The sequence below is a fragment of the Anastrepha ludens genome, chromosome 5 (assembly GCF_028408465.1).
Source record: "Anastrepha ludens isolate Willacy chromosome 5, idAnaLude1.1, whole genome shotgun sequence".
In the NCBI taxonomy this organism is placed as follows: Eukaryota; Metazoa; Arthropoda; class Insecta; order Diptera; family Tephritidae; genus Anastrepha; species Anastrepha ludens.
The window spans coordinates 64,140,841-64,167,400 of NC_071501.1; the positions used below are offsets into that span (position 1 = coordinate 64,140,841).

Sequence of the window (26,560 nt, forward strand, 5' to 3'; positions counted from 1 at the left end):
ATGGAAATCGAGAGGAGATGGAGCGGTAAACAGATTGGAGTTTTCAGTGACAGTCAGGCTGCACTGAGAGCCCTGGAGAACGCGAAGCAAACCTCAAAGATTGTTCAAGAATGTAAGAAGAAGCTTAATTCTGTCGCAAGACAGAACATGCTTGTACCTATATGGGTTCCAGGACACTCAGGTGTTCAAGGAAACGAGATTACCGTTGCATCGGCCAACCGTGAATCAGCGGTTCCCCACAAGGGCCAGATCCAATAATCGCAATCAGTTCCGCAGGAATCATGCATTGCATCAGCGATTATGTAAGCAATCTACATAAAGAACGATGGTTCGGTCTAGAACGCTGCAGAACTGCATAGTGTTTTGTGACAAGTTCGAACAGAAAACTGTCAAACTTTCTATATTACTAAAACTTGGAAGGAAAGACGTTCGGTTGATGGTCGGTATTATTACAGGGAACAACCCATGGGGTCAGCATATGACCACCATTGGAATCATTGAGGACCCTATGTGCCTGGAGACAGCGGATAGCACTGATCACTTTCTCAGTGAGTGCCCTGCTTTTGCTAGAGCACGGCTACGAGTTTTGGGTTCCGATATTGTGAGAATCAGTAATATTCTTTCTCTGCAACTGGAGGATATTGACAGATTTCCCAAAGAATCTGGAAAATTTTCACAGGACTAACTATCTCTATCTCTGTCTCTATTCTTTCCCATCTATTTCTCTGAATATACAACAAATTATATTTAACCTAACGCCAACTGACCTTACCTGAAGACATTCGCTGTAATAGATTTCGAAGGTTTATTTAATATATATATATGTACCCGTAGTAGTTGGCTTTTACTGAAGCATTAAAAATAATTTAAGCATTTCTTCTATATACAATAATGTCTGCCAGAAATTACGGGACACGGAGTAATTTTATTTGGAGCCATAATTAGTATCACACACTTTTTCTCTCTAAATAAGAAAGTTCTACCCTCAACTTTTGAATAAATATATGTATGTGCATGTCATTTATCTCTCAGACTGCTGGCTGCCAGACTTTGGCGTAATTGCACTCAATCTGACCGCTCAACTTAATTTATCTACCTAATTACCAACTTAATTTATCAAAGCCAATTTGGCACGCGCTTAGCACAAATGTAAAGCTGATACCAGCAATGCCACCAATGCGTTGCGATGCGACGCTTTTCACTGGCGTAGATTCACCACTAGAAAAGTTTTCCGCACTACCATCACCGCAACAATGACACTTTCAAAGAAAAAAATTTTATTTAGAGGAGAGTTGAAAGGATAATGCATTGTGGAAGAGATATGGCGATGTTGGATGTTCAAAGTAGGGAGATATAGTTTGAAAAAAAGGCTAACTAACTAGAAAACTTTCAAGGTGGCCAACAACTTCAATAGCAGCAAAAATCGTGGTAAAAACTAAAAGTCACAAATGGCAAGTAAAGAGCATTGAAAATGTAGTAAAAGTCTAGTTGGTTGAATAGTCTGTTGGTGAATCGATTTATCGGAAAATAATGAAGAGGCTTTAGCTATTTAAACTGAACTGCACCAAGTTCTTAAGAAAGTTATTTTAAGTTTGCGACGTTTAGATTTAATTATCTATTTATATTTGTACATATAAGTATATACGTACGACATAATTGGTGTGGGTCACTCATTTTTCGATGGTATTGGCTTTCAGATACTTGCCAAACCCATATTAAATTAGCTACAAACTTCTTTTTCACCATTACTTCGCTTATGCGATTATTTAAATTGCTGTGAAGCTTTCAGGGTAATATACCGCTATTATGTGTTGCCTAAAGGGCACCTAGTCTTCAAGGTTCTGGCGAAGTGTTTGGGGGAGGGGCATTCATTGGCAGTAAAGAGGCCGTTGTTGGTAAACATTCTGTAGATCTAATGATCGGGAGGCCCTCTCGGTGTGTAATTACTCGTTGAATAGAGTGACACCCCGTCGACTGTGATGCCAGTATACATCTAGTGACCTCTAATAGATCCCAATCTTGGAGTGAATTGCAGTCTACTGTTGGTCTTAACGCAGACTTGAACGAGCACCCTAAACGAGTATTTTAATGGAACGCAGGCAAAATGCCATTATTCGCTTAAATAAGAAGACACTCCTCTTGGCTGTTATGCAACAAACAATGGTTTCTTTGCAGCCTTTCCTATATTAACTGCTATCTATTATCCGTCATAGCTAGAGCTAAGCCCAGCGACGCTCCCTGCGACTATAGACGTAAATAAAACGACGATCTGTACCAATAATGCATTACGATAGGTTGCAACGCATCTATGCCTAAAATAAATAAGAACAAAAAAGAAACGCTGTATACTGGTGGACACATGAGATCGCAGAACTTAGAGATATGTGCATCCATAAGCGTAGAAAGTATACTAGAGCCAGAAGATTGGGCCCGGCGATAACGGAATCCGAATACTACAAAAAGAGCAGAAAAAAATGGAGGAAAGCTAAAAGCCAAAGCAAAAGAGACAAATGGAAAGAGCTACGAAACGATGTAAACAATAACCCATGGGGGTTGGGCTACGAAATCCTTATGAAAAAGCTAGGAGCCAAATCCCCTGCTGCTGATATGGAGACCGAAATGGTAAGCAACATAGTCGATACACTCTTCCCAACACACCATGCTGAGAGGGAAGAGCTCGAGTATGAAGCAACGGAGCCTGTCCCATTCACAGAAGAAGAACTAATGGATGCTGCAAAAGCAATGAAATGCAATAAAGCGGCCTCTTTTGCTGCTAAACATGTACATGTACAAGGCATTTTTGCAGAAATATGGAAAAAACAAAAACTGGTACTAATCAGTAAGGGGCAGGGAGACCCAGCATTAGCGTCCGCTTATAGACCGTTATGTATGCTAGATAGCGCAGGAAAACTATTTGAGAAACTGATAAAGCATAGGCTTAGCGAAGCCGTAGAGAACAGCGGCGGCCTCTCCGACAGGCAGCATGGTTTCAGAAGTGGCAGATCTATCTTAGGAGCCATCCAAGATGTAATAACTAGCGTAGAACATGCCCAGGCAGGTAATCGATACTCCAAACGTTTAGTATTACTAGCCACACTGGATATCAGAAATGCTTTCAACAGTTTAAGTTGGGACGACGTAATTGAAGCCTTAAAGGTAAAATTCAAGATCCCGAATAACCTATTGAAGATTATTCGTACATATCTAAGCAATCGCGTGCTCTTATACGAAACGCGAGAAGGGTGTAAGACCAAACAAATAACAGCAGGTGCGGCCCAAGGATCAATACTCGGACCTGAACTCTGGAATATAGGCTACGATGGAATCCTTCGAATAGAGATGCCTAAGGATGTGCATTTAGTGGGATACGCAGATGACATTGCAGCTGTAATAATCGCCCGAAACACTGACGAAGCCAAAAGGAAGTTAAAACAGGTGATGATCCGAGTTCAGACATGGCTAGAAGATCATGGATTATAGCTGGCCACAGAGAAAACAGAGCTAATCCTTCTAAAGAACAGACGTATCCCACTAGAAGTAGACATACAAGTACTCAATGCCACTTTATCGACAAAAAGAGTGGTCAAGTACCTAGGAGTGCAATTAGCCACAAGGCTAACGTACCGAGTGCACATAAACTATGCTGCCACAAGAGCTGCCAAAGTAAGCGCATGTTAAGTAAGCTCATGGCAAACCTTGGAGGTCCAACGCAGAACAAGCGAAAACTTTTAATGGACACGACGAACTCGATTCTCTTATACGGATGCGAAGTATGGGTAGATTCGCTAAGGGTGCAATGCCGGCGGAAAACTCAGCAATCTGTGCAACGCATCGGAGCTCTCAGAGTGGCTTCGTCATGCAGAATAGTATCTGAAGCAGCGGTGTTAGTTATCAGCGGAACCATCCCTATAGATATTCTAGCACAAGAGCGCAAACGGAGATGGGAGGCAAAAAACACAGGAATCCCAGTACCACGCTTCTCCGATATTATATTCGCTTCGCATTTTCCCTTCGTTTCGTTACTGCTAGTAGGTCAGAGCAATAGTGAAAAAAAATTTTACGTGCTCTCTGTATTTGGAGGAGTAGTAAATAACTTGAAATCGGCCGGAGCGCTAATTACACGGCGCTAGAATGAAACAGAACTTTTAAAGTGACATAATGAGCACTGTAGATCTAGCCGAGAACGACGCGGAACCGTGTTCATAAAATTTTTAACACCCTCAGATTTTATATTTATCGTTAAAAACCCGATGTTGGGTGTTTTCCGACAATTAAAAATTCGTAGCTCGTCTGCATTTTATCCGATTTCCAACCTTGAAACAGTTTTGTTGAGGTAAATGTTAGTCCTTCTGACGTATGTCTTCTATTTTTCACGCTAAGCAAAAATAACCACTGCATTTTCAACACAAAACTTAAATTGTAGTCAATTTTTCGAACTTTTGCGACGTTAACGAGAAGTTGTCGATTATATTGAAATGAAAGCTTTTTCTTTAGTAGAGAGTCTTATAGCTGTGTCTATTCTGAATGTAAAAGGCATTAAAATTCAAAAATCGATCAAAATGTGTCGAAGTAACGGATTTTTTTGTAAAACACAAAAATCAGTAAACTGAAAGTTTTGTTCACTACTTTCATATTTGCAAATTTAATGCGGTTCTCCGTTATTATTCGCGAAATACGTGTATAATTAAGTATATTTACTCATACCTGTGTTCATGCCGAATCTAGCAAGCATTATTTCATCAAAATTGATAAGAAATTTTCCAAGTGAAAAACGTTTTTGTAGAAATGAAATAAAAACAGAACATTCTCGAGTTGAACAGAGACCGTAGAAGAATATTATAACGTCAAAAAAAAAAAAGAATGCAAAAAGTAACGCAATTTGTTGACTTACTTCTGCAATTTTCTGACTTACCCGGACGTAGTCTTACCTAACTAAACCTCACCTAACCTAACGTTATCGAAATCAATCAAACCGTACACAATGTGAGACAATCGAATCCATTGTGCTGCTTTTCTGCATTGCAAAAGGACGTCATTTTGATAAGTTTGCAATGCCAACCTATTCAATTGAACCGATTGCATTGTACTTTTATATGTACTCGATTCAAAACATCTACAAATAAACGATAGTCCTGGATATCGTACAAGATCACGACAGTATTCATTTGATACTAAATGACGTTCAATCAAAGTTAATTTAAATTTCCGTCACTGGATTCAGATGAATCTTCTGTCTTCTTTGTTGAAATTTGCTCGCCTGGGATTTTTCGTAAGACTGGTTTAGAGATAGTTATAACATTCGCATACTTTATACTATCACGAGTTTTGTAGTGATGACCTGCGATGTTAGTCTGACAATCTTCCTGCTTCTAGATCTTCTGATAATGCCAAACCATTGGAATCATTATCGGTAAAAGACGCGTGCCGCGTTTTTCATATCTCCATTTTTTAATTGTAGTAGTGCACATTGAACAAATATATTCAGGTTCAAACTACTGACTTTCAATGTATGTGCATTCAAAAAGAAGTTTATATTCTTCAACCACGGCCTTACTTTTTGCGAATTCCAAACGATGCTTTTTATCAACAAACATTCCGCAGTTGTAACAAAAATGATTATATCACACATTCTGATTTATGTAAAATTTTCCACGTTGTTGAGTAACAGAGGCCCAATTGCTGCGAACGGCGACGAATCGATAATTGATGGTCATCATTAACACTGGCCGATACAGCGGCGATATTTTCTTCAGTTTGCACTCTTCCTAAGCGTGTTGATGGTTTGATGTCCAATTAAGTAAATTTGGTTCTAAATTTAGTCACAATAGCTCGAATAGCTGCTTCAGTGGATCGATTAAACTGGCCATAAAATGGAAGAAGCGCGCGATAAACTTTCTTAACAGAACACGCATTTTTATAATCATCATCATCATCATTAGCATTACAGTCTTGTGCAGACCATTGCTTCCACAACTACGGTTCTCCACTCCGATCGATTCTCTACTACTCCTTTCCAGTTTGTGATACCCATTTTCTGCAGGTCGGCTGTGACCTCATCTACCCAGCGTTTGTTTGGTCTCCCTCGACATCTCCGTCCAATTGGTTGTCTATGGAACGCTATATTGGCAGCTCTCCATTTGGGCATTCGGTACATGTGCCCCAGCCATCTGATTCGTTGACTTTTTATAAAGCGTATTGCGTTTCCATTACGTATCAATGTGTCTAGCTCATGATTGTATCTTATCCGATACGTTCCGTCATCTCGCCGGGAAGGACCATATATTGTTCGCAGTATCTTTCTTTCAAACCTTAGTATTTGGTCCATGTCTTTTGTTTTAAGTACCCATACCTCACTGCTGTATGTTAGTATGGGTCTTATAAGCGCTTTATACATTGCTATCTTTTGATCTCTTGATAGCAATCGGGACTTGAATAATTTTATGTGAGCAAAGAATGCTTTATTTGCCGCACTTACTCGGTCATTTATTGCCACGGAAGTGTCAGAATTACTGCTGATGAAAAAACCTAAGTATTTAAATTTGTCGACCTTCTGTATGCATTCACCATCTATTTCAATGTGTGCATCTTCACTCGGTTTCTTTGCGAAGTGCATATATTTCGTTTTATCTATGTTTACCCGTAGACCCACTTCTAAAGCTGTGTTTTTCAATCGCATATAAATTTTCTTAAGCTCATGTTCATTCTGTGCAATCACGACAATGTCATCGGCATAAGCTAACACTTGCGAGCTGCATTTTTATAATACAATTCAATAATTTGCAAGCGTTGTTCGTTTGTAAGACGATTCATGGATAAGTTATGGACCAAACTGAACATGTTTGACAATGAAACAAAACACGAAACGTGCGTCAGCTGTTTCAACCAACTGTTTAAAAAGATAATAGCTAAAAAATCACCCGTTAGTTAATGTAAGCACTGGTTACATTTCATGGCATACTGTTATAATCCACCCATACACTTAAACGTAAAATCAGCCGAGTTTTGTCCTTGGATGTACCAAAACGATAGCACATCACACCACTCGATACCCGAATACCTATTACTTTCAGTCAACCCACACTCGTATTTTATGGCAAGGGAGAGTCGTACTCGAGTGTGATAAAATATGTGTTAATGTGAGCACTTTTGTAAGAATATTGATCTTCTTTTGTGAGTATGGAAGTAATTGTACAACTTTAAAGACCGCGCTAGCATTGCTGCAGCAACTTTTCGCATACTTGTAGTATGCACAAGAATTCACGAGATTATTCACACTGTATGCAAGCGCTATGAATACTTTTTATTCCTATTATCGTTTTTTGTTTTTGAAAGGAATTTTGGAACAACTTTTGCCAGTTCATGTGAACATTTGCAACATTTATTGCAAAATTTACTTACTTTCGACTCCGTCGCAGCAGCAGCCATGCGGTTGTGTGTTTGACTATCGCCGTCTCGGTAACTTGAAATGATGTTCAATATATATGTATATGTCCTACAAAATATTTCGGAGTTTGTTAGTTTGTTGTCTCATCTCTTACTTAACTATCAGAGTTTTTTTTTTTCTTTTCTATCAGTTGATGAGAAAAATACAGCAAGGGGTTAAAGTAAAGAGTAGGGCGATTGATAGGAATAATGGATTTACTGGCGCATTGCGGTTGCAGTACATTATATAATATTAAATATTTAAGGTAAAGGCCGATATAACATACAAGGTGTCGCAAAAGTAACCTTGCGAAGTTTTTTGGCTGTAATTTAAAAAAAAATGAAAAACTTTGATTCTTCTTGTGGATTATTTTTATTTGGTCTTTTAAATTTTTTTACATCAAGTCGAGAATATGATGTCATGTAAATGGCCGCCGCCACAGTTGATTGCCATTTGAGCCCTTCTTATGGCATTTTCCATCACTTTGGCCAAAACTTCCGGCGATAGGTCCTCACATTCTTGACGGATATTGTCTTTAAGAGCTGCAAGACTCTGAGGCTTGTTGACGTAAGCCCGCGACTTCAAAAAGCCCCACAAAAAGAAATCTGGAGCGGTCAAATCAGGCGATCTTGCTGGCCAGTACAAATCGCCAAAACGGGAGATTAGGCGTCCGGGAAATGCATCCTTCAGCATATCGGTTGTGGCACGTGCAGTGTGTGCCGTTGCACCGTCCTGTTGGAACCAAATGTTTTCCAATCCCAATTCATCAAGTTGCGGCAAAAAGAACTCGTTGATCATTGCTCTGTAGCGCTCACCATTCACAGTAACCGTTTGGCCCGCGACGTCTTCGAAGAAAAAAAGGTCCGATGACTCCTCCAGCGAAAACAGCACACCATACAGTGACTTTGAGCGGGTGTAATGGCTCTTCGTGGGTTACACGCGGATTTTCAGTGTCCCAGAAGCGTAAATTTTGCTTATTTACGTACCCGCTAAGATGGAAATGGGCCTCATCACTCATGATTATTTTTGATGAAAAATCATCTTCCTCTTGGTGGTGATTAAGGATGACTTGAGCGTATGTTAGACGCGATTGGTGGTCAGCAGCTAACAGCTGATGCACCGTCTGGACTTTGTACGGAAACATCTTCAAATCTTGTACCAAAATTCGCTGTGAAGACCGTCGACTGATACCCATTTGCGTGGCACGTCGTCTGGTCGATGTCGACGGCGCTTCCATGACATCCTCGGCTACATCAGCAATATTCTCTGCAGAACGGCTACTCCGGGGTCTGCCACGCCTGGTAGCATCTCGCGTTGTGCCAGTCTCTTCGAGGCGAGCGGCTAAACGTCGCAGTGTTTCACCAGTAGGTGTTGGACGGCGAGGAAATCTGCGACGAAATTCACGTTGTGCCAAAGTCACCGACCGATTATTGGTGAAATAAATAGTCAGCAATATTCCGCGTTCTGGAGCAGTGTGGCGTAACATTGTTTATTAACGTTTATTTCGCATGTGTTTACTACACAAATGTCAAAACAGAACTGACATTAAGGACCAATCGCAAAATTTATAGCATTTTCTGATAGGAGAATTACTTTAACGCCACCTGTTATTTACTACAATACATAGCACTCACACCCATACCTACATTTGGTACACGAACAGCGCTTCAATGCTCTCAAGTTTGAGTTCGATTGTTTGGTTTTTTTTTTGTTTTATGATACTATGTACTCAACAGACATGGCAGCAAACTTAACATAGCTCGCCAGGATGCCAAGAATGTCAATATGATTCCTTTGAACGATTATTTGCATGAACTGGCATATCGTCAAATATGTATAGGTAAATATGTATGATAATATGTGAGGCAGATACTTCCGCGAACGAACTTCTGTTGTATCTACAGGGTGGCGCACGAATCGTGCTACAAAAACAAAACGTAATAACTTTTTTTCTAATCAATGTATTTAACTTTTTGTTTTTTTATTGTATAGATAATTCAATTTTATTTTATGTAACTAATTAGTTTTGAAAATAATAGAACGTAAATGACCTCCATGCTCATTCACGCATATGCGACACCTGATGAGAAAATTGTTCATTGCGCACTGAAGGGTTGAAGTCGGGATCGCCTCAATTATTGTTGTGATGGACTGCTTCAATTCAGTCAAATTACTTGGTTTTGCTTTATACACCTCTTGTTTGAGATAACCCCATAAAAAAAAATCTGGTGCAGTGAGGTCAGGTGACCTTGGGGGCCAGCGGAAAGTGGAATTTCTGGATATCAATTTATTTTTAAATTTTCGTTGGAGCTCCTCCATAACCGGTCTGGCTATATGTGCAGCTGCTCCATCTTGCTGGAACCAAATGCTGTTAAAAGGGATACGTCTTCGCCGCAGTTCTGGATAAAAAAACTCCTTCAACATGTTTAAATAACGGTCCCCATTTACAGTCGCTGTTACACCGTTTTCTTCGAAGAAGTATGGCCCGACAATGCACCTTGATGAAACTGCGCACCACACTGTGACTCGTTCTGGGTGCAGTTCCATCTCATGGAGTATTTACGTATTTGATTGACTCCATATACGGCAATTTTGCTTGTTTACATTGCCGTTTAGATCAAAATGGGCCTCATCAGACATAAACAAGCAATTTATGAAGTTGTTGTCTTCTTCGGCCATTTCAATAATTTTTTGGCAAAATTCCAGGCGAATAGGCAAATCCAGAGGGTTTAATTTGCTTGTGATTTGAACTTTGTACGGAAATAAGTTTAAGTCATCATGAACTATCCGCTGCAATGACCGTCTGCTAACTCCAATTTGCGCCGACAAGTTACGAGTCGAAACTCTTGGATTTGCCTGAATTGACGATGCTACAGCCGCGATTGTGGCTTCGACCCGAACATGGGGATCTCGATGGTACGGTCTGCGTGCGATGCTTCCAGATTCAGCAAACATGTTCACCAGCCTCATAGTGGTCCATCTGCTCGGGGGAGGGCCGCCAAACTCCCGCCTAAATTCCCTTTGGACGGAAATGATGGACTGCAAAGCATGGTACCGCTGCACTATCCAAATCCTCTTTTCGGTATCCCAAGCCTCCATTTTTTGTAAATCTAAATACTAATCTGCAAAATAAAAAAAATAAAAAGCCGATTACTCACACAGAAAAAAAGTTATTACGTTTTGTTTTTGTAGCACGATTCGTGCGCCACCCTGTATTACTGAAGTAATTGAACTCACTACACCTTAGCATATTAGTGCAATTTATTTGTTTCACTTTCTCATTTACACCTCTCTTTTGTGAGTGTGTGCAACTAACGTTGTTTAACTGCTTTCTCACCTGAGATAATTTGCTAGTTTATGAGGATTGTTAGTGAAGTATTCGATTAATATAATGTAAGGTAAAATTAACTTGAATACATTCAAAGCAATAATTTGTGTGCTCTAAATCTTTGGTATTCAAGAAAACTTTCTCGCAGGTTAGTTCACAGCTGAGCTTTTGAAAGCGCAAATTCAATTAAAAATGTACAACGATTTTTTCAATACCACCCAAGCTTTCTGCTACAACAATTAAGCATCCAGGTAAATACATGCGTTTTATTTTTAGAAGGGTGCTAGGTATTTATTACTTTTGTGATAGATGTAATAATAAATAATTTGGTTTGCATATTTTTGCTAACAAAAGGGTGGAGTGCGTGCACGAAATATCAAAGGCCGATGAGTAAATACTAAAACCTTTGGTTATAAACGCGATGATATGGGAATTGGAAAATTGCTTATGATGCATTGTGTCATCTATGTATACCCCTTTTTTATTACTTTTTGGACAACAGGAAGGTCGACAAGGAAGGTCACGGTTATTGAATAGGCGAGATGGGGCCCAGTTGAAGCCATTACCCGTTAAAGACATTTTTAAGTCAACTTTGGGCTTTGAATTTTATCGATTCACAATATATATATATATATATATATATATATATATATATATATATAATTGGCGCGTACACCCTTTTTGGGTGTTTGGCCGAGCTCCTCCTCCTATTTGTGGTGTGCGTCTTGATGTTGTTCCACAAATGGAGGGACCTACAGTTACAAGCCGACTCCAAACGGTAGATATTTTTATGAGGAGTTTTTTCTTGGCAGAAATACACTCGGAGGTTTGCCATTGTCTGCCGAGGGGCGACCGCTATTAGAAAAATGTTTTTATTAATTTTGGTTTCACTGAGATTCGAACCAACGTTCTATCTGTGAACTCCGGCTACGGCGGCCTTTTATATTAAGCAAACTTTTTTTTTTTTTTTTCAAAATTTAAAAAATGGCGCTGAATTTGACCCTCCCGTAAAATTGGACCTGGACGGTGTTGTCTATTTTGGCTCTTCTATTTATCTGAATCACAAAAACCAATAAAATTATTAATCAGTACGACTGTAGCTATGTCCCGCTACTAGGTAGAATAAAAAAAAATTGACAAAATGGCGCGGTTTTGAATTTGACTCTCTAAAAATGGGTTTTCGTTAGTTTTTTAATTAAAAAATACGAAATAATTGAAATAATAATATGTTTCTAGTACGCGCGGTAGCCATTGATGTTGTAAACAACATATTAAACTTTCAGATGATTCAGTTGGATAGTTTTTTCTTTTTTGACAACTCCTGGCCGAAAAAAGTCGTTTCTAGATCAATGAGTTTAATGTTTGAGGTACAGGCACCACTAGACCGCTCTCCTCCTAGTTAATGGGCTATAGAAGCTATAATATTGGGAATTTCCGCATGCAAATTTCACAGCATATTCTTAAGATACTATACTTTCAAAATATCGAAAAAACAAAAAAAAAATAATTTTTTTAAATTTCTAGACCACCTATAGTTTTTTTTATAGATACAACTCTTTTGTAAGTTTATGCAATTTAAGGATACATTATCCCTACAATACAAAAAACTTTGAGTAAAGAGGAGTATTCTGTACATAGAAAGTTCTGTACTGGGTTGCCCATATTCGACGGACCCATGTGCTTTTTTTTTTTTAATCAAAGAAAAACACAATTTTTTTGATGTTGACGATAATAATCATTTTATTTGGTTCAAGTAGATTTGTGGCATTACCTTTTGAATATGATATCTCTCAAATGGCCGCCTTGAGCTTATACGGCGTATTGTGTCCGCTTTGCAGCATTTTCCATAGTTTTAGCTAACATTTCAGCTGGAATAGCGGCTATTTCCTCACGGATGTTGTTCTTGAGCTCTTCTATAGTCTATGCTCTTCTAAACCTTTGATTTTAAATATCCCCACAAGAAGAAGTCAGGTGGCGTTAAATCGGGCGAACGTGGTGGCCAGTCAAAATCGCCATTTTTCGACATCACAAGACGAGGGAACAATTTCTTCAAAAAATCGATTATGGTGCGAGCTGTGTGTGGTGGAGCGCCGTCTTGTTGAAATCAGAACTGCCTCATACGCTTTCGATGAATAATTGGCATCACAAAAGTGGTTATCATATCGCGATAACGCTCCTGATTGACGGTAACAGCTTGACCATCTTGATTTTCGAAGAGAAACGGCCCAATAATCGTTTTCGCACTAACGCCGCACCAAGTAGTGACCTTTTCGTCGTAAAGAGGTACCTCTTGAATTTCGTGAAGATTTTCAGTAGCGTAAATACGGCAATTTTTCTTGTTTACCGACCCATTCAATAAGAAATGAGCCTCATCGGACATGATGATTTTGTTGTTCTTCTTCTTCTTTTGACTTCTTTTGTTTAATGTAAATTTCAACAAATTGAGAGCACTCGCGTGGCGTGTACTGTTCCATGGTAAAAATCTGCTTAGACTGACGCATTCAACGCGGTATGTCATTAAGCGATCTGACGTCTCTGTCAAAAGATGCAGGGTTGCCAGATGGGTCCGTCGAATATGGGCAACCCTGTACATATTTGCGGGCTCCACCATACATTATTAAACATAATAAAAGTATACTCACACTGTGTGTGCACGATTTTTTACTTTTACCTAATTGTATTTATGTGTAGTTAGGGTGCGCTTATTTCTTATTAAAATTTCATAAATATTTAATTTTTCTTATGCATCTATAATACACTGTTAGAAAGAATTAAGTATCTCTTACACACAATTATTCACACAAGTGAGTGAAGCCATAATTTGCGGCAAACCACATTAAGAAAGAAGGAAAGAATTAAGTATCTCGTACACACAATTATTCACACAAAACACTTGATTAAGTGAGTGAAGCCATAATTGGCGGCAAACCACATCAACGGTAACGAAAATATTTAATCAACTTCACATTTTGTGGGTGGTATTTAAAATTTAAATTGATATGGACAATGCATGACTGGGAAGTTAAATTGTAGGCAAATGTTTTGAAAACAGGCAACCACGCAAAAACATATGCGCTCACATACGCGTATACAACATAAGAGAATTTGAAGCAAAACGCTCTGTAAAGTTTTCAGGGCACAATACGAGTCAATCCTTGATTTCGAAGAGGGAGTGCCTAGCAACACGAACAGGCTTTGGGTTGATACAGCAACAGACAATCAGTCAAATAGTGCGCATACACACACGCATAGTCACACACATTGCGCACTCATTTTTGTCCGCTTTTTTTGGTTGCTACTGCACAAGGAGTCACGTAACGACAAGTAAATTGTGTTATTTTACATATCACAATATGCAAATGGGTGGGCATATATTTTTAAAAACCGGAAATTCAATTGGCACAATTTCACAAGCACGCAGGAAATTATAAGCCAAAAGTAGCAACAACAAAAGCTAAACAGTGACTGTGCCATTAGAATGATGCCGGGGAGGAGCTAACTTTAAAGCGAAAATTGTCAGTTAAAATATACCTAGCAATTGCTTTGCCAGTACAGCGGCTTATGTGTAATATGTCGTGCACAAATTGCGTGGCATTAAAGTAATGTGCGTGCTAATATTGTACGTATGTACGTATGTACGCAAATTATGCGTTCTGTCACTGAATTCATTAGTAAGGACGCACAAGCGCGGCAGAGTGAATTCAAAGTTGGCTTTGGCGCTTTTATATGTCGCTGCTATGTTTCGCCGGCAGCTACAATTTGTCACATAAAGCAATTGGTCTGGTGCTGCTTGTTTGTACGTATGCAGCTTGGCGACTGGCATATTTCTCGTCTTAATAGGCATAATAAATCTAAATAAAAGACGTTATTGCATATAATTTTTTTTTTATTTAAATATTTTTAATTTTTCATTGGCTTTCTTTAAATGCATTAGGCGCCACTGAATTTCGCCTTGAATTTTTTTTTCATCTGTATATGTATGTTTATGTATGCTGCACTTTGAGTTAGCCTTTCCTATTATATTCGCCGTTTGGCTACAACTTCATGGACTAGGCATTGCTCCTTAGCCAAAATGTCAATGTCAATGCCAATGCGAAAGCCCAAACTGCATAAAGTCATCGTCGACATGTCTCGGCCGCGTTTTCGCTACGTTACCCTTATACCATGTTGGAGACTTTATTATTGCGCATCATTACAAAAATAAATAAGAACAGACAAAAAGCGGTGCAAGTGTGCAAAAGTGTAAAAGCGCCGAAGAGTTTTGTCGCTGTAGCAAAGTCATAATAACTATTGGCAACAGCTGCATAAAACTTTTTGCTCTTCAAAAATGTTTCTCTGTTGACTTTTTTTGTAGCGTTACATTTTCTTTCACATATTTGGCATTTTATAAGGAAATATTTTTTTGCTCCTCGAATGGAACGATCGTTGGCGATTGTGTACTTCAAAGGCGTCTAAATGGCCAAAGCGAAGAGCGACAAAAAATGATTTGTTGAGGTCATTGAAGTTATGCACTGTTTCAGAATATTTTAATTTGAAAATTTTTGGCGGTTATAAAAGCATCCTTCAAGAACGTAACAAAATTTTTTATTTATGAAAATGTTGATTATAGAGCGCGCTGCAGGCGATTTCTGGAACCTCCTTTAAAAAAAGACGATTTACGGTGTACATCGTAACTCAGGATTGGATTATCTGAAATCAAAAAACCAAACAAATTTTGTTAATATATTAGATTATCTAGTAATTAATCTTTCGGCTAATCAAAATAGTGAATGAAATAGAAATGATTTCGATTTTTACGTTAAAATTTGGCCGTAAATTGATTATAAAATGGAAAATAAGTAACAGATTTACAAAAGGAACGATTAATTACTAGAAAATGTATCTTTAAAGATTGAGTTAAAACGGTTGACCGATCAAACAAGCCGTTTTCGAGATATCGTGTACACCGACTTGAAAAATGCCGTTTTGAAAAAAAACACGTTTAAAGTTTCAATACCTACCTTAAAACGTGCCGAGGCATCTCTACATATTTAGGTATAACTCCGAAAGTATTGCTTAGATCCACTTCAAATTTCGTGCGTATACTTTTGAATATATGTACATTACAAAAATGCAATAAAAAAAAATCGATTTTTTTGAAAGTCATAACTGCGTATAACCCCTTAAGCTTTTTTGATGTAAGTGGAATTTTTTCCTTACATTTTTTGGTTCTTTTCTACATGCTTATTGAATAAATATACTCTGCCTAAGTGTACAAATATAATTGGCCCTTAATGACAATTTTGGCTCACAAAATATCTCGCATTGAAATTAAAATTTTCTGAATTATTTAAATGAACAAAAGTGTGTAATGCATATATCACAAATAGCAAGTTTGTTATTATAGTACGGAGTGCACATATGTAGCTTTAATTTGCCGAAACTATTATTTTGCTCTTTTTCAGGTAGGACACGGAGAACTACAACTTAGCTCAAGAAATGAAGAGGCATGCAGTTTTCGTCGTTTATGTACATACATATCACACCGATTCCGAAATCTCTGATTTTCTTAAGTGCGTCCATTCGTTCGCCTTGAATTTAAAGCTTAAGGCGGCGATGCAGAATCTGTTGTAAAACAAAAAATATGAGAAACGGTCTCCCACTGTCCGATCTACAGATTCATTCAATAAGAGGGCCCTTGTCATTCAAATGAAGTTTCCAGCCATTGTTATAGCTTTAGATGTTGCGAGCATTAAGGGACTTGCCATGCCGCCACATTTCTTTACTCAAGGATTTCTAGTGAATTTTGTTGCTATATCGAGGTTCGAGAGACAGCAGTGAAACTCTTGATTGATAGGGGTGACACCTTTCAGCAAGATTCTGTTTTTTCACTCAAAGCGATGGCGACACAAAAACTAAACATTTTAAAACGCTGAGAAGTCGGCAATAAGGGAACAGAAAATATGAATTCCATTGAGTGTATGGTAGTCGTAGCCGAATGGGTTGGTGCGTGATTACCACTCGAAAGTGCACAGATTCGAATCTCCGTGCACGAAGCACCAAATGGCAAACAACGTTTTTGCTAAAAGTTTTCTTAATAGCAATGGTCCGCCTTCAACCATCATTCGGAGTCGGTTTAAAACTGTAAGTTAGGTTCAAACACGAAGTAAATAGTCTAAACGCCAATTATAAAGGGTTTTTCAATTGGCGCGGGTCGATTTTGGCGCCCTGTGGCAGCCATTTTGTTTTGGTGACATCTGTCAAATCTTTTGTTTATTATTCAGTTGTTTATGCCAAATCATCATGGCAAGTTACACGATTGAACAGCACGTTCAAATGATAAAACTTTATTATCAAAATGAGTGTTCATTAACGCAAACGTTGCGCGCATTGCGCCCATTTTTCGGTAGACGTGGTGGCTCTTCAAAGTCGACTCTTCAACGTTTGGTGGCCAAATTTGAGACGACCGGGTCAGTAAACAATCAGCCAATACCCGTACGTTCAAGGAACGCAAGATCAGCCGAGAACATTGCCGCGGTCCGTGAAAATGTACAGCAGAACCCGAGTCAGTCTATTCCTCGCCGTGCACAAGAACTTGGCCTTTCGCAGACTTCAACTTGGCGAATTTTGCGTTGGGACTTGGGCCTACACCCGTACAAGATCCAACTGACTCAGGAGCTCAAAGTTGATGACCATAGACAACGCCGTTTGTTCGCTGACTAGGCTTCGAATCGTTCGGAAGAGAACCCCAGTTTTGGGCGAAAATCATCTTTAGTGACGAGGCGCATTTTTGGATGAATGGCTGTGTTAACAAACAAAATTGCCGTATATGGGACGACACCAATCCACACGAGGTTCACCAGGTGATAATGCATCCTCAAAAAGTTACCGTTTGGTGTGGATTTTGGGCCGGCGGCGTCATTGGTCCGTTTTTTTTTTGAAAACGACGTTGGTGAGGCGGTCACCGTCAACAGCGAGCGCTAAACAACGATGATAACCAATTTCTTATGGCCCATATTGAACCATATGGACCTACACGACATGTGGTTCCAGCAGGACGACGCTACGAGCCACACACCAAACGCCACGATTGACATTCTGCATGAACGATTTGAGGGTAAGGTTATCTCTCGCAGGGGTGATGTGAATTGGCCACCAAGGTCATGCGATTTGACCCCGCTAGACTTTTTCCTGTGGGGTTTCTTGAAGTCTCAGGTCTATGCAAATAAACCACAATCGACCGATGCTCTAAAGAGTAACATAACACAGGCCTAAAAAAAGTTAATTGCAATTATTTTAATTGTAAATAATTGAATAGCAATGTAAAATTAAAAGTTTAGACAATTACAAGGCTGATTAAAAAAGGAATTAATCAACGCCCAATCTTGATAGAAATCCAGTTGAGTTTCCCCTATCTCGTGGATATGTAGGATTTCTGATAAAGCAGGGTGAAATGGAATAAAATAAGGTTTTTTATTCAAAAATCTCACAACAAGGTAGCTCAAAATTAAACACTCTATCGGAAAATTTATAATATTTGCAAATGGTGTCCTACATCAATCATATTTGACACTTGTCAAAAAGACCGCTGAAGGAGCCAGAATAAAGATTTCCATCACTGAAAATCATTTTTTCTGCAATTTAGTACAAAAGTTATTCCAAAACAAAATTAGGAGGCTAATCACCTTTTGTGAAATTATATTTGGACATTATATTTGTGACATCGTTCGAATGCTTTCTACTGTTTCGCACGATGACTCGAATTGGAGAAGTCCAACAAATCAATGAATCTCTTGCATAGATCCGGCAGTTGTTGTGCAATGATCTGTGCTATTTCAACATCGTGTATATAGGTTGATTGTGTTTTATTCTGAAATCCATACAAAAAAGTTTATGTTTATCCAATGACGCAATCTTGCGAAATAACCAATTATTTTAAATGTTTTAAATAAAGATTTATCATTTCCACGTGCTGCTCAATCGTGTTTTGTCACCTCTGACTTCAAAAAAAAGAAACAAAAACTGATTTGACAGATGATGGCAGATCAGCATGGTTGCCAACACATAATAACCTATTAAGGAGTATATAACAAAGCAGCAACTTATTGAAATCAAACGAAGTGAATGAGTCGCAGAAGAGCTGAATGGAAAAGGAATATGCCGCATCATGTCTATCAGAATTAATCAAGTGAACTTTAAATCATTTTGACTGTAAATCATTTTACTTTTAGTTTGATGTAAAACACTTACTTAGCGTTTCTGGGCAACACTTTTTTGTTTTTTTTTTTATTTTCAAATGCCAATATAATTTATTATTGTAATACGACATTTAGTCCATCAAACATTACAAAGTTAAAGGTGAGGCGAAAGTGAACAGCGAAATTGATTGCTTCATTAACGCAGAGAAGAAAAACAACAAAGCGTTATTAAAAACAACCCGAAATAAGAAACAATACAAGGAAAAGCCAATTAGCAAGAATGATGTAAAGAAAAATGAACACACTTTGTAAACAACTCTTAAAACACTCTTTGAGCGACCTTCGCCTGCCAACAGAAATTCAATTTTACAAAAGTCAAGAGCTGCTTATTTCTGTGGAGGTGGAAGGAAATTAAAGAACACAGAAAACGAAAAAAGATGGAAAAATCAAACAATTTTCCACTCACCGAAAAAAGTCTTATTCATTTCGCCAACTGCCAAGAAAAATACAACGCTTTTCATTTGCTATCCAATAACATATTAATAATCTCGCTCGTAAAGCAATCAAAAGTTGCGAAATTACAAGCACACGTAATTTATACAATGCTGTACGAATACATATGGGACATACGGTATTTTTTATTTTTTACTGTTTTATATGGAATAAGTATGTGTGTGTTCGCACATGCAGATTGCGTACTGCATACATAAAAAGGACATTAATGTTTTATTGGATCACTGACCGATTTCTTCCTCTGATTTCCATTACATACCCTCTTTTTTCTTCAGCTTTTTCTGGTCCTTGCTGCTGTAGTTCCCGGTTATCCCATCGGCGTTTGCGCCCCCAGTGTGGCATACAAATTGCCAAAACGCGCACAGATGCACTCACACACAGAACATCCACCTTACACTTTTTCTTAACACTCACTGCTTTTATATTACTATTTTTTGTAGCAACTGAAATGAAATCAACGCGCTTAGTCTGCCAAGCTGTCTTGAAATTTGGTTGCGGCGCCCCTGAACAGGTGAAATTGGACAAATCTCTCAAGGCCAACAATTTTGTTATGGATTTCGCTGGTACTGAAAGTTTAGCTAGTCGATGTAAACGCTGAAGTGGTCTGCTACGTGTACAGTTAATTAGTAATTACTTAGGTTAACGGTATCATTACAGTGGAAATTCATGAACCTACGAGAATTTTCCCCGTTCCCTGGTAACAGCGAGGAATTGAGTAGATGGATTTAACGTTTTTTTTTTATTGCGTATCAAGTAAACATAATATGAAGGTAATTCAACGGAGGATTTTTGTTGCAATAAAAAAAATTTATAAAGTTATTTGCGAGTGCACCGATTTTTAAAGGATAGTGGTGCGAGTTAAATATTTTTTTATTTCTTAGCGGTATACAACCAATTTTCGTTTTTGGCAAAAATCTGTAAATTTAAATTTTAAATTTTTATATCAAATTGAGCTGAGAAGAACATCTCACTGGCCAATTTTAAAAGAGAATAGCCGCCTCCGTTTGGCAATTTCTCCGCACGCTATGTTTGACTCTGCTCGTTAGACGAAAAGTCGAATATGAAAGCAATAAAAAAGCTATCGAACAAGACTCGCCGCAAGCGAGTATAGTTATACCTCATGAAAGCAGACTTCAAATTCGGACAGGATGCCTTTGCTAATGCGGCAGCTACAAAACGTATAGGTACCGGGTCCAGGGCCTTCAAGTAGATGCGAGTTCTTAATACCTCTATGACCAGATGAACACGAGTGTGTGGCATACTATATGTAGCGACATCAGTGATTGTCAGACTGAGTCGGGTTGTCTGTAATGGAGATACAACATGGATATTTGAGTATGACTCCGAGACTGACTGACTGACGCTATATATTCCTACAGGAGACACAGATACTGTACAACGGCTGGGGCTTTGAATCTCTGTTACCTGAGTATGTGGAGTGAAATCTTGCAAAAATGCCTCCTCCTTTCAAACGTGGCAGGTCTCACAAAGCGCGTAGTCTTCAGTGACCACATAGGTTGGGTTGAGATGGCTCCCCATTAATTCCGGCTTGAAGTCTGGCTCTAAACTCTGGACCCCATAAGGGCCAAAGTCAACCCTCGAATGGCCTCCTTGTTTACATAGATAACTATGGGACTTACGGTAACTACGTACACGCGCGGAGATATCAGCCGAGGAGGAGGAATGTTATAGTGTTAGTGGGAGCATGCCCCACATACCACTGGTGCGACGGCGCTGTTGATGATGTTTCTGACATTTTGATTTTAACCTCCTACCCAAAAAAAAAAAAAGATACGGGATAGTTACTTCTGTAAAATATCGGGAATTGTTCATTTAAAAAGCGCGCGTTACACATATGTCAACATTTTTTTGCTGGAATGCTTGTAGAACTGCGCTCTATAGTGTCGCAGAGTTTCAGCGTGATCTGTGAATTAGCTTGTTTTTGCATTTAATTATATAATTATATCAGTGAATCGCAGGTGTTGTCTGCGATTTTCACTATGGATAAAAATATCGAACAAAGAAGTTGTCTTAAATTTTGTGTTTTGAACGGGATTTAGTGTGCCGAATAGTTGAAAATGTTGCAGAAAGCCTATGGTGAGTGTGCTTTATCAAAACACGGGTGTACGAGTAGTATAAGGCTTTTGCAGAGAGCCGAGAAGTTGTCGGAGATTTGCCCCGATGTGGTCGCCCATCAACGTCTTCAACGGATGAAAACGTCGACAAAGTCAAGGAAATGGTGCTGGAAAACCATCATTTGAGTTTGAGGGAGGTAGTTGTGATCTTAGCGTGTTTCATGAATCAATTCGCAACATTTTACCCCATAAATTGGGCATGAGACGCGTGGCTGCTTCAGCAAAGGAATTCGGATCTAACGTTTATCCAGCGCATCATAACAGATGATGAGACGTGGGTATATGAGTTTGACATGCAAACCAGTCAACAGGCGGCTGAAGGGCGCTATCCACATGAGCAGAAACCCAAAAAACCACGTCAAAGTCGGTCAAAAGTGAATGTCATGCTACTCGTTTTCTTTGATTATGATGGTGTTGTGCACTCGGAATTCGTTTCAAATGGTTCTACGGTAAATAAAGAATATTATTGGGAAGTTATGCGGCTTTTGAGAACGAATGTGCGTACGAAATGGCTCAATTCGTCGGATATTACACCATGATAACGCACCGTCTCACAAAGCTCATATTGTGAACACTTTTTTGATCAAAAACTCGAACAACCACCGTATTCACCAGATTTAACCCCCTGTATCTTTTTCCTTTTCCTAAAACTGCCACTCTTCGGACGCTGCTTTGAGTTCATTAAAGAGAATTCGCTGAAGGAGCTGAAGAAGATCTCTTCAAACTCGTTTAAAAGGTACTTTGATGATTGGACTAATCTTTGGCACATTTCATTCGTTCGAAAGGAGCATATTTTTAATGCGACAAAATAAATATTGATAACTAAGCAATTATTTTGGGTTTTATTGAACAATTCCCGATCCTTTTTTGACAGAACATCAATTCACGGGCCCTTTATCAATGTACGGTTTCGGCGAAAGGGCATTCCAAAGTTGGTGCGTCTATTCTAAGGTCTCGATATGGTCGAAGAGAACTGACTTTTTCTTATTTTCCAAGATGAAGTTGTATTGAAAGATGACAGCCTAATGTTAGTGTTGAATCGACTTCGCAACTTGCCTTCGATATCTACTGCTGAAGTAGCGCTAAGAATTACACTGTGGAACAAATTCAGGTTGGCAAAAATTAGGTCCATTCTGAGAGTGGCGGGTGAAAATAGAGGCGAAATTAGAAGACCCGTATCGCGCCGTTTTTCTATGTTAGTTCGAATTTTCTTTTAATCGGCCTTCGAAGTTCGAAATCGGAGCAAAATTGTTTATATGGTTTTTTGGCTATAACTCGTCGACTAATTGATATTTTTTCAATCTGTAAAAGCCAAATTATTGCTAGAGACCTGTGCAACAATTACAATTTTTGAAAAAATTGATTTCGAAAATTTTTGTGGTACTTATGAAACAATATACTGAAAATCGGCATTTGACTGCAAACTTCGAAGGCCGATTAAAAAAAAATTCGAACTAACATAAAAAAACGGCGCGTTACGGGTCTTCTAATTTCGCCTCTATTTTCACCCGCCACTCTCAGAATGGACTTAATTTTGGCTAACCTGAATTTGTTCCACAGTGTTTTCAGAAACCTTTGAATTTTAATGACAACCTCTCTGTTTTAAAATCCGAATTATCAAATAAATGCATGACTATAAGAAAGTTCATAAAGAGTTTAATAAATCGCCAGACTATGTTTTAAATTCTGTGTATTTCCATTCATATCGGAGTAGTGGATGGGTAAGCAGACCTTGCCACTAAATTCTTATGCCTTGTTCCAATACCAACAGATTCTACATCGAAAAGCAGACAAAAAAGGAGAAATAATTAGTTAAAACATAATCACTACTCTACCAAAGAAAAGAAACACAAAATTTAAATATTTTCTAGACTTCGATTGAGACTTTCGAACGAACATTTTTTAGAGTTACTCAAAGACTGAAGCTTGAATTTAGGGGGGATTCCTATTCCCCGGCTTAAAAAAATCGATTTTTTTTTACCGATTCTTGTTTATTACACTTTCAAAGAACTCTGTGAAAAATTGCATGACAAAATTCGTTAAATTGACGAAGTTACGCGTGATCAATGAACTCGGCGCGCTCCATAATGCTGAGAAAGCGCGCGAGCAATAGCCGAGCCTTAATGCAACGAAAGAAGCTCGAATTTTACGTCGGGGTCAGCAAATGGTACAAAATCAATTTTTTGAAGAGGAAGAGGGAGTACTATATGGTCCTGGAATAACTGATTAACACGAAAATGCTGTGAGTCTTAAATATATACCTTTTTTCACATAAATATTTGAATGCGTTTTTTTCAAAACAGCATTTTTCTATGCGGCCGTCATGATATCTCGAGAACTATTCGGTCGATTGCTGTCAAGTTTGACACGAATCTCGAAATAATATCTGTCTCTATCATAAACTACGGAAAATAAGACACATGCATGACATTTTTTTATAAAAAAATCCGAGGAAAAAATGTGCGAAAAAACAAACTTTGTCTTGCAACCATCGCAGTTATATTAATTTTCGAAAAAAATGTTTTCAATAGCTCATACTGAAACTATATTCATAAGGAGTAAAATGCCATTTGAATTTTTCCTTTCAGACAACCCGGAGCTGAGTTATCGTGGCGGCCAGCGACCAGGAATTTTGATAGAAATTTCACCTCGAGCGTTGTCAAAGCCACAATTTTCCAGGAAATCGAGTTCATTTTATATAGTGCATAATAAATATGGCTGTAAATTTTCCAAAAGACTCAACTGATAGTTTTTCCAATAAAAAATCGTAAAAAAACCGTATTTTGTGGCGTTTGAAATGGGAATCCCCCCTTATATGGTTTTTATAGGAAATTAACTATGTTTTCATAAAAAAGTTATTAAAAGTAAATAAGGAACAAAAAAATGGCCATATTTCGTTAATATAAAAGCAAGAAGAGGAATTGGCCAAACCGCCAACAAAAGGGTGTAAAAGCCAATTATTTATGAGTATTCCGCTTTGATCAGAAAGTTCCCGGAACAACCGCCAAGTGTCGCTTTAAGTCATATATTGAATTTTGACTTCTTTTTTTTTGCTAGGTAACCAAATCTGTAAAATAGCATCGCCATTGCTTGACATTGATAAAAGTTATGCCGTCTTGAGTAATTCTACCCCTGCACGTGTTTTACATATTTTTAAGGTTTAAATATGGTTCTGAATATGCGAAAACGATTTTGTACTAAAAATACATTGAACGCTTCAGAAGAAATCGTGAGTCCATCGAGGATGATGAACGAGTGGCAGGCCATCGAAATCGAAAACTGATGAAAACATCATTAAAGTGAAAGAAAAGTTAATCAATAACTGAAAATTAAGCATCAGAGATGTGGCACAGGACTTAAACATTGCTTATGGAACCATTCAGGATATTATATTTAATGATTTGAGTTTGCGACCTGTTACTGTAAAGTTGATGGTTGGTCCAAAGGACTTGAATTTCATGTCAAAAATGGACCGCGCTGATATCACCAAAAAAAAAAAAAAAAAAAGATTTCCAAGGCTTAATCCGACCAAACGTTCATCAAACGCATCATTACTAGAGACAACCCCTGAGCTTATGAGTACGACACACCATCCAGACATTAAGCGAGTGAGTGGCGAGCTCCGAATGAATCAGTCAAAAAAGAAAGCAATGGCCACGGTTTTACAGATTAAAACGGTATTTTTTAGTTAATTTTAGTTAAAAACGAATTTTTTTAGTTTTTAGTTACAAACGAATTTTTTAGTTAATAAATACTATAATTTCGGCGTTATGAGTTGCTACCGTGAAGCAATTCGTCAAGCAAAATAAGGGATTTGTGGGAAAACAACCCGAGGCTTTTGCACGAAATTCGTGAATTTTTGTCCAAGAATGAAACGAATGCTATCCAATCGCCATTGAATTCTCCTGATATGACTAAATGAGATTTTTTTCAGATTAATCGAGCAAAAACTTTACAGGGATAGGGTTTCAACAGCCAAAAGGAAGTAATGGAGAAATCTAAGAAGGCTACACCGAAAATGGAGTTCCAGAAATGTTTCGAGAGCTGGATCAAACGATGTCATAAGTGGCTTGCAGTTGATGGCGAGTACTTTGAAGGCGATAATATCACTTTTGAGGAATAAACTTTTATTTTGAATTTTCAGAGTATATTCCGCGAAATTTGTGATCAAGATGCCAGATATAGATTTGTGGGGGGTTGTCCAAGCACTCAGCCAGGAATACCAATGTACTACGATGTACTACGATCAAGATGCTATATATATAATTAAATAAAAATTTTGCTGTTGAACAGTTTAAATTTGCAAAAAAATTATTTCAATAATTGTTTCATGAAAAAATAGTGCATTCTTCCACAAAATCATATAAACCAAAGTTTTAAACTTTGTGCAAATTGAAAAAAAATTCACAGTATTTTAGAGAAAATTGCAGACTTTCTAAAAATTTAGAAAATTTTCGAATATTCAGTTTTATAGGCCTTTGAATTTTGGTATAAAAAGACAAATTCAAAATAGTGAACTCGCGTTGATCTGTGAAATTTGTTTATACTAACGTTGCTGGGGTTCTTCTATACGGAATAAGTATCGGTCATATGAAATGACGCAGTATATGCGCCTAACAGACAATCCAGAAAACGACAATATGTTTAACGAGCATATACATTTAAATGCGCACTTGAGAAAATGATTCTAAGTGCAAGTATACCGAATAGCGTATAACGGCACTATTAAATTTTCATCTAAAAATTATATATTCGTTTATTGCATCTCCTTGTGCTTACTTGCACAAATACGTTCACTTCTAATGAAATTTCAAGACGAGTGCAATGGCATCGAATGTGTAAAATATTATCATTTCTTACGCTATTTTGAATGTCATGACAATGTATCCATGCACGACGTACCTACCTAAGCGATTTTTCTCCAGAATCAGCATTCGCAGCTGAAATACCCCAACCAATATAGAACATATCATTTTATTTTCAA

At 38.1% G+C, this 26,560-nt stretch overlaps 1 protein-coding gene across 1 annotated transcript in view; it reads left to right on the forward strand.

Moving 5' to 3' along the window:
• LOC128864325 (uncharacterized) overlaps nt 1-26,560 on the forward strand; it is a 113,579-nt gene that overhangs the window by 72,084 nt on the left and 14,935 nt on the right. The gene's annotated exons all lie outside the window — the stretch shown is intronic.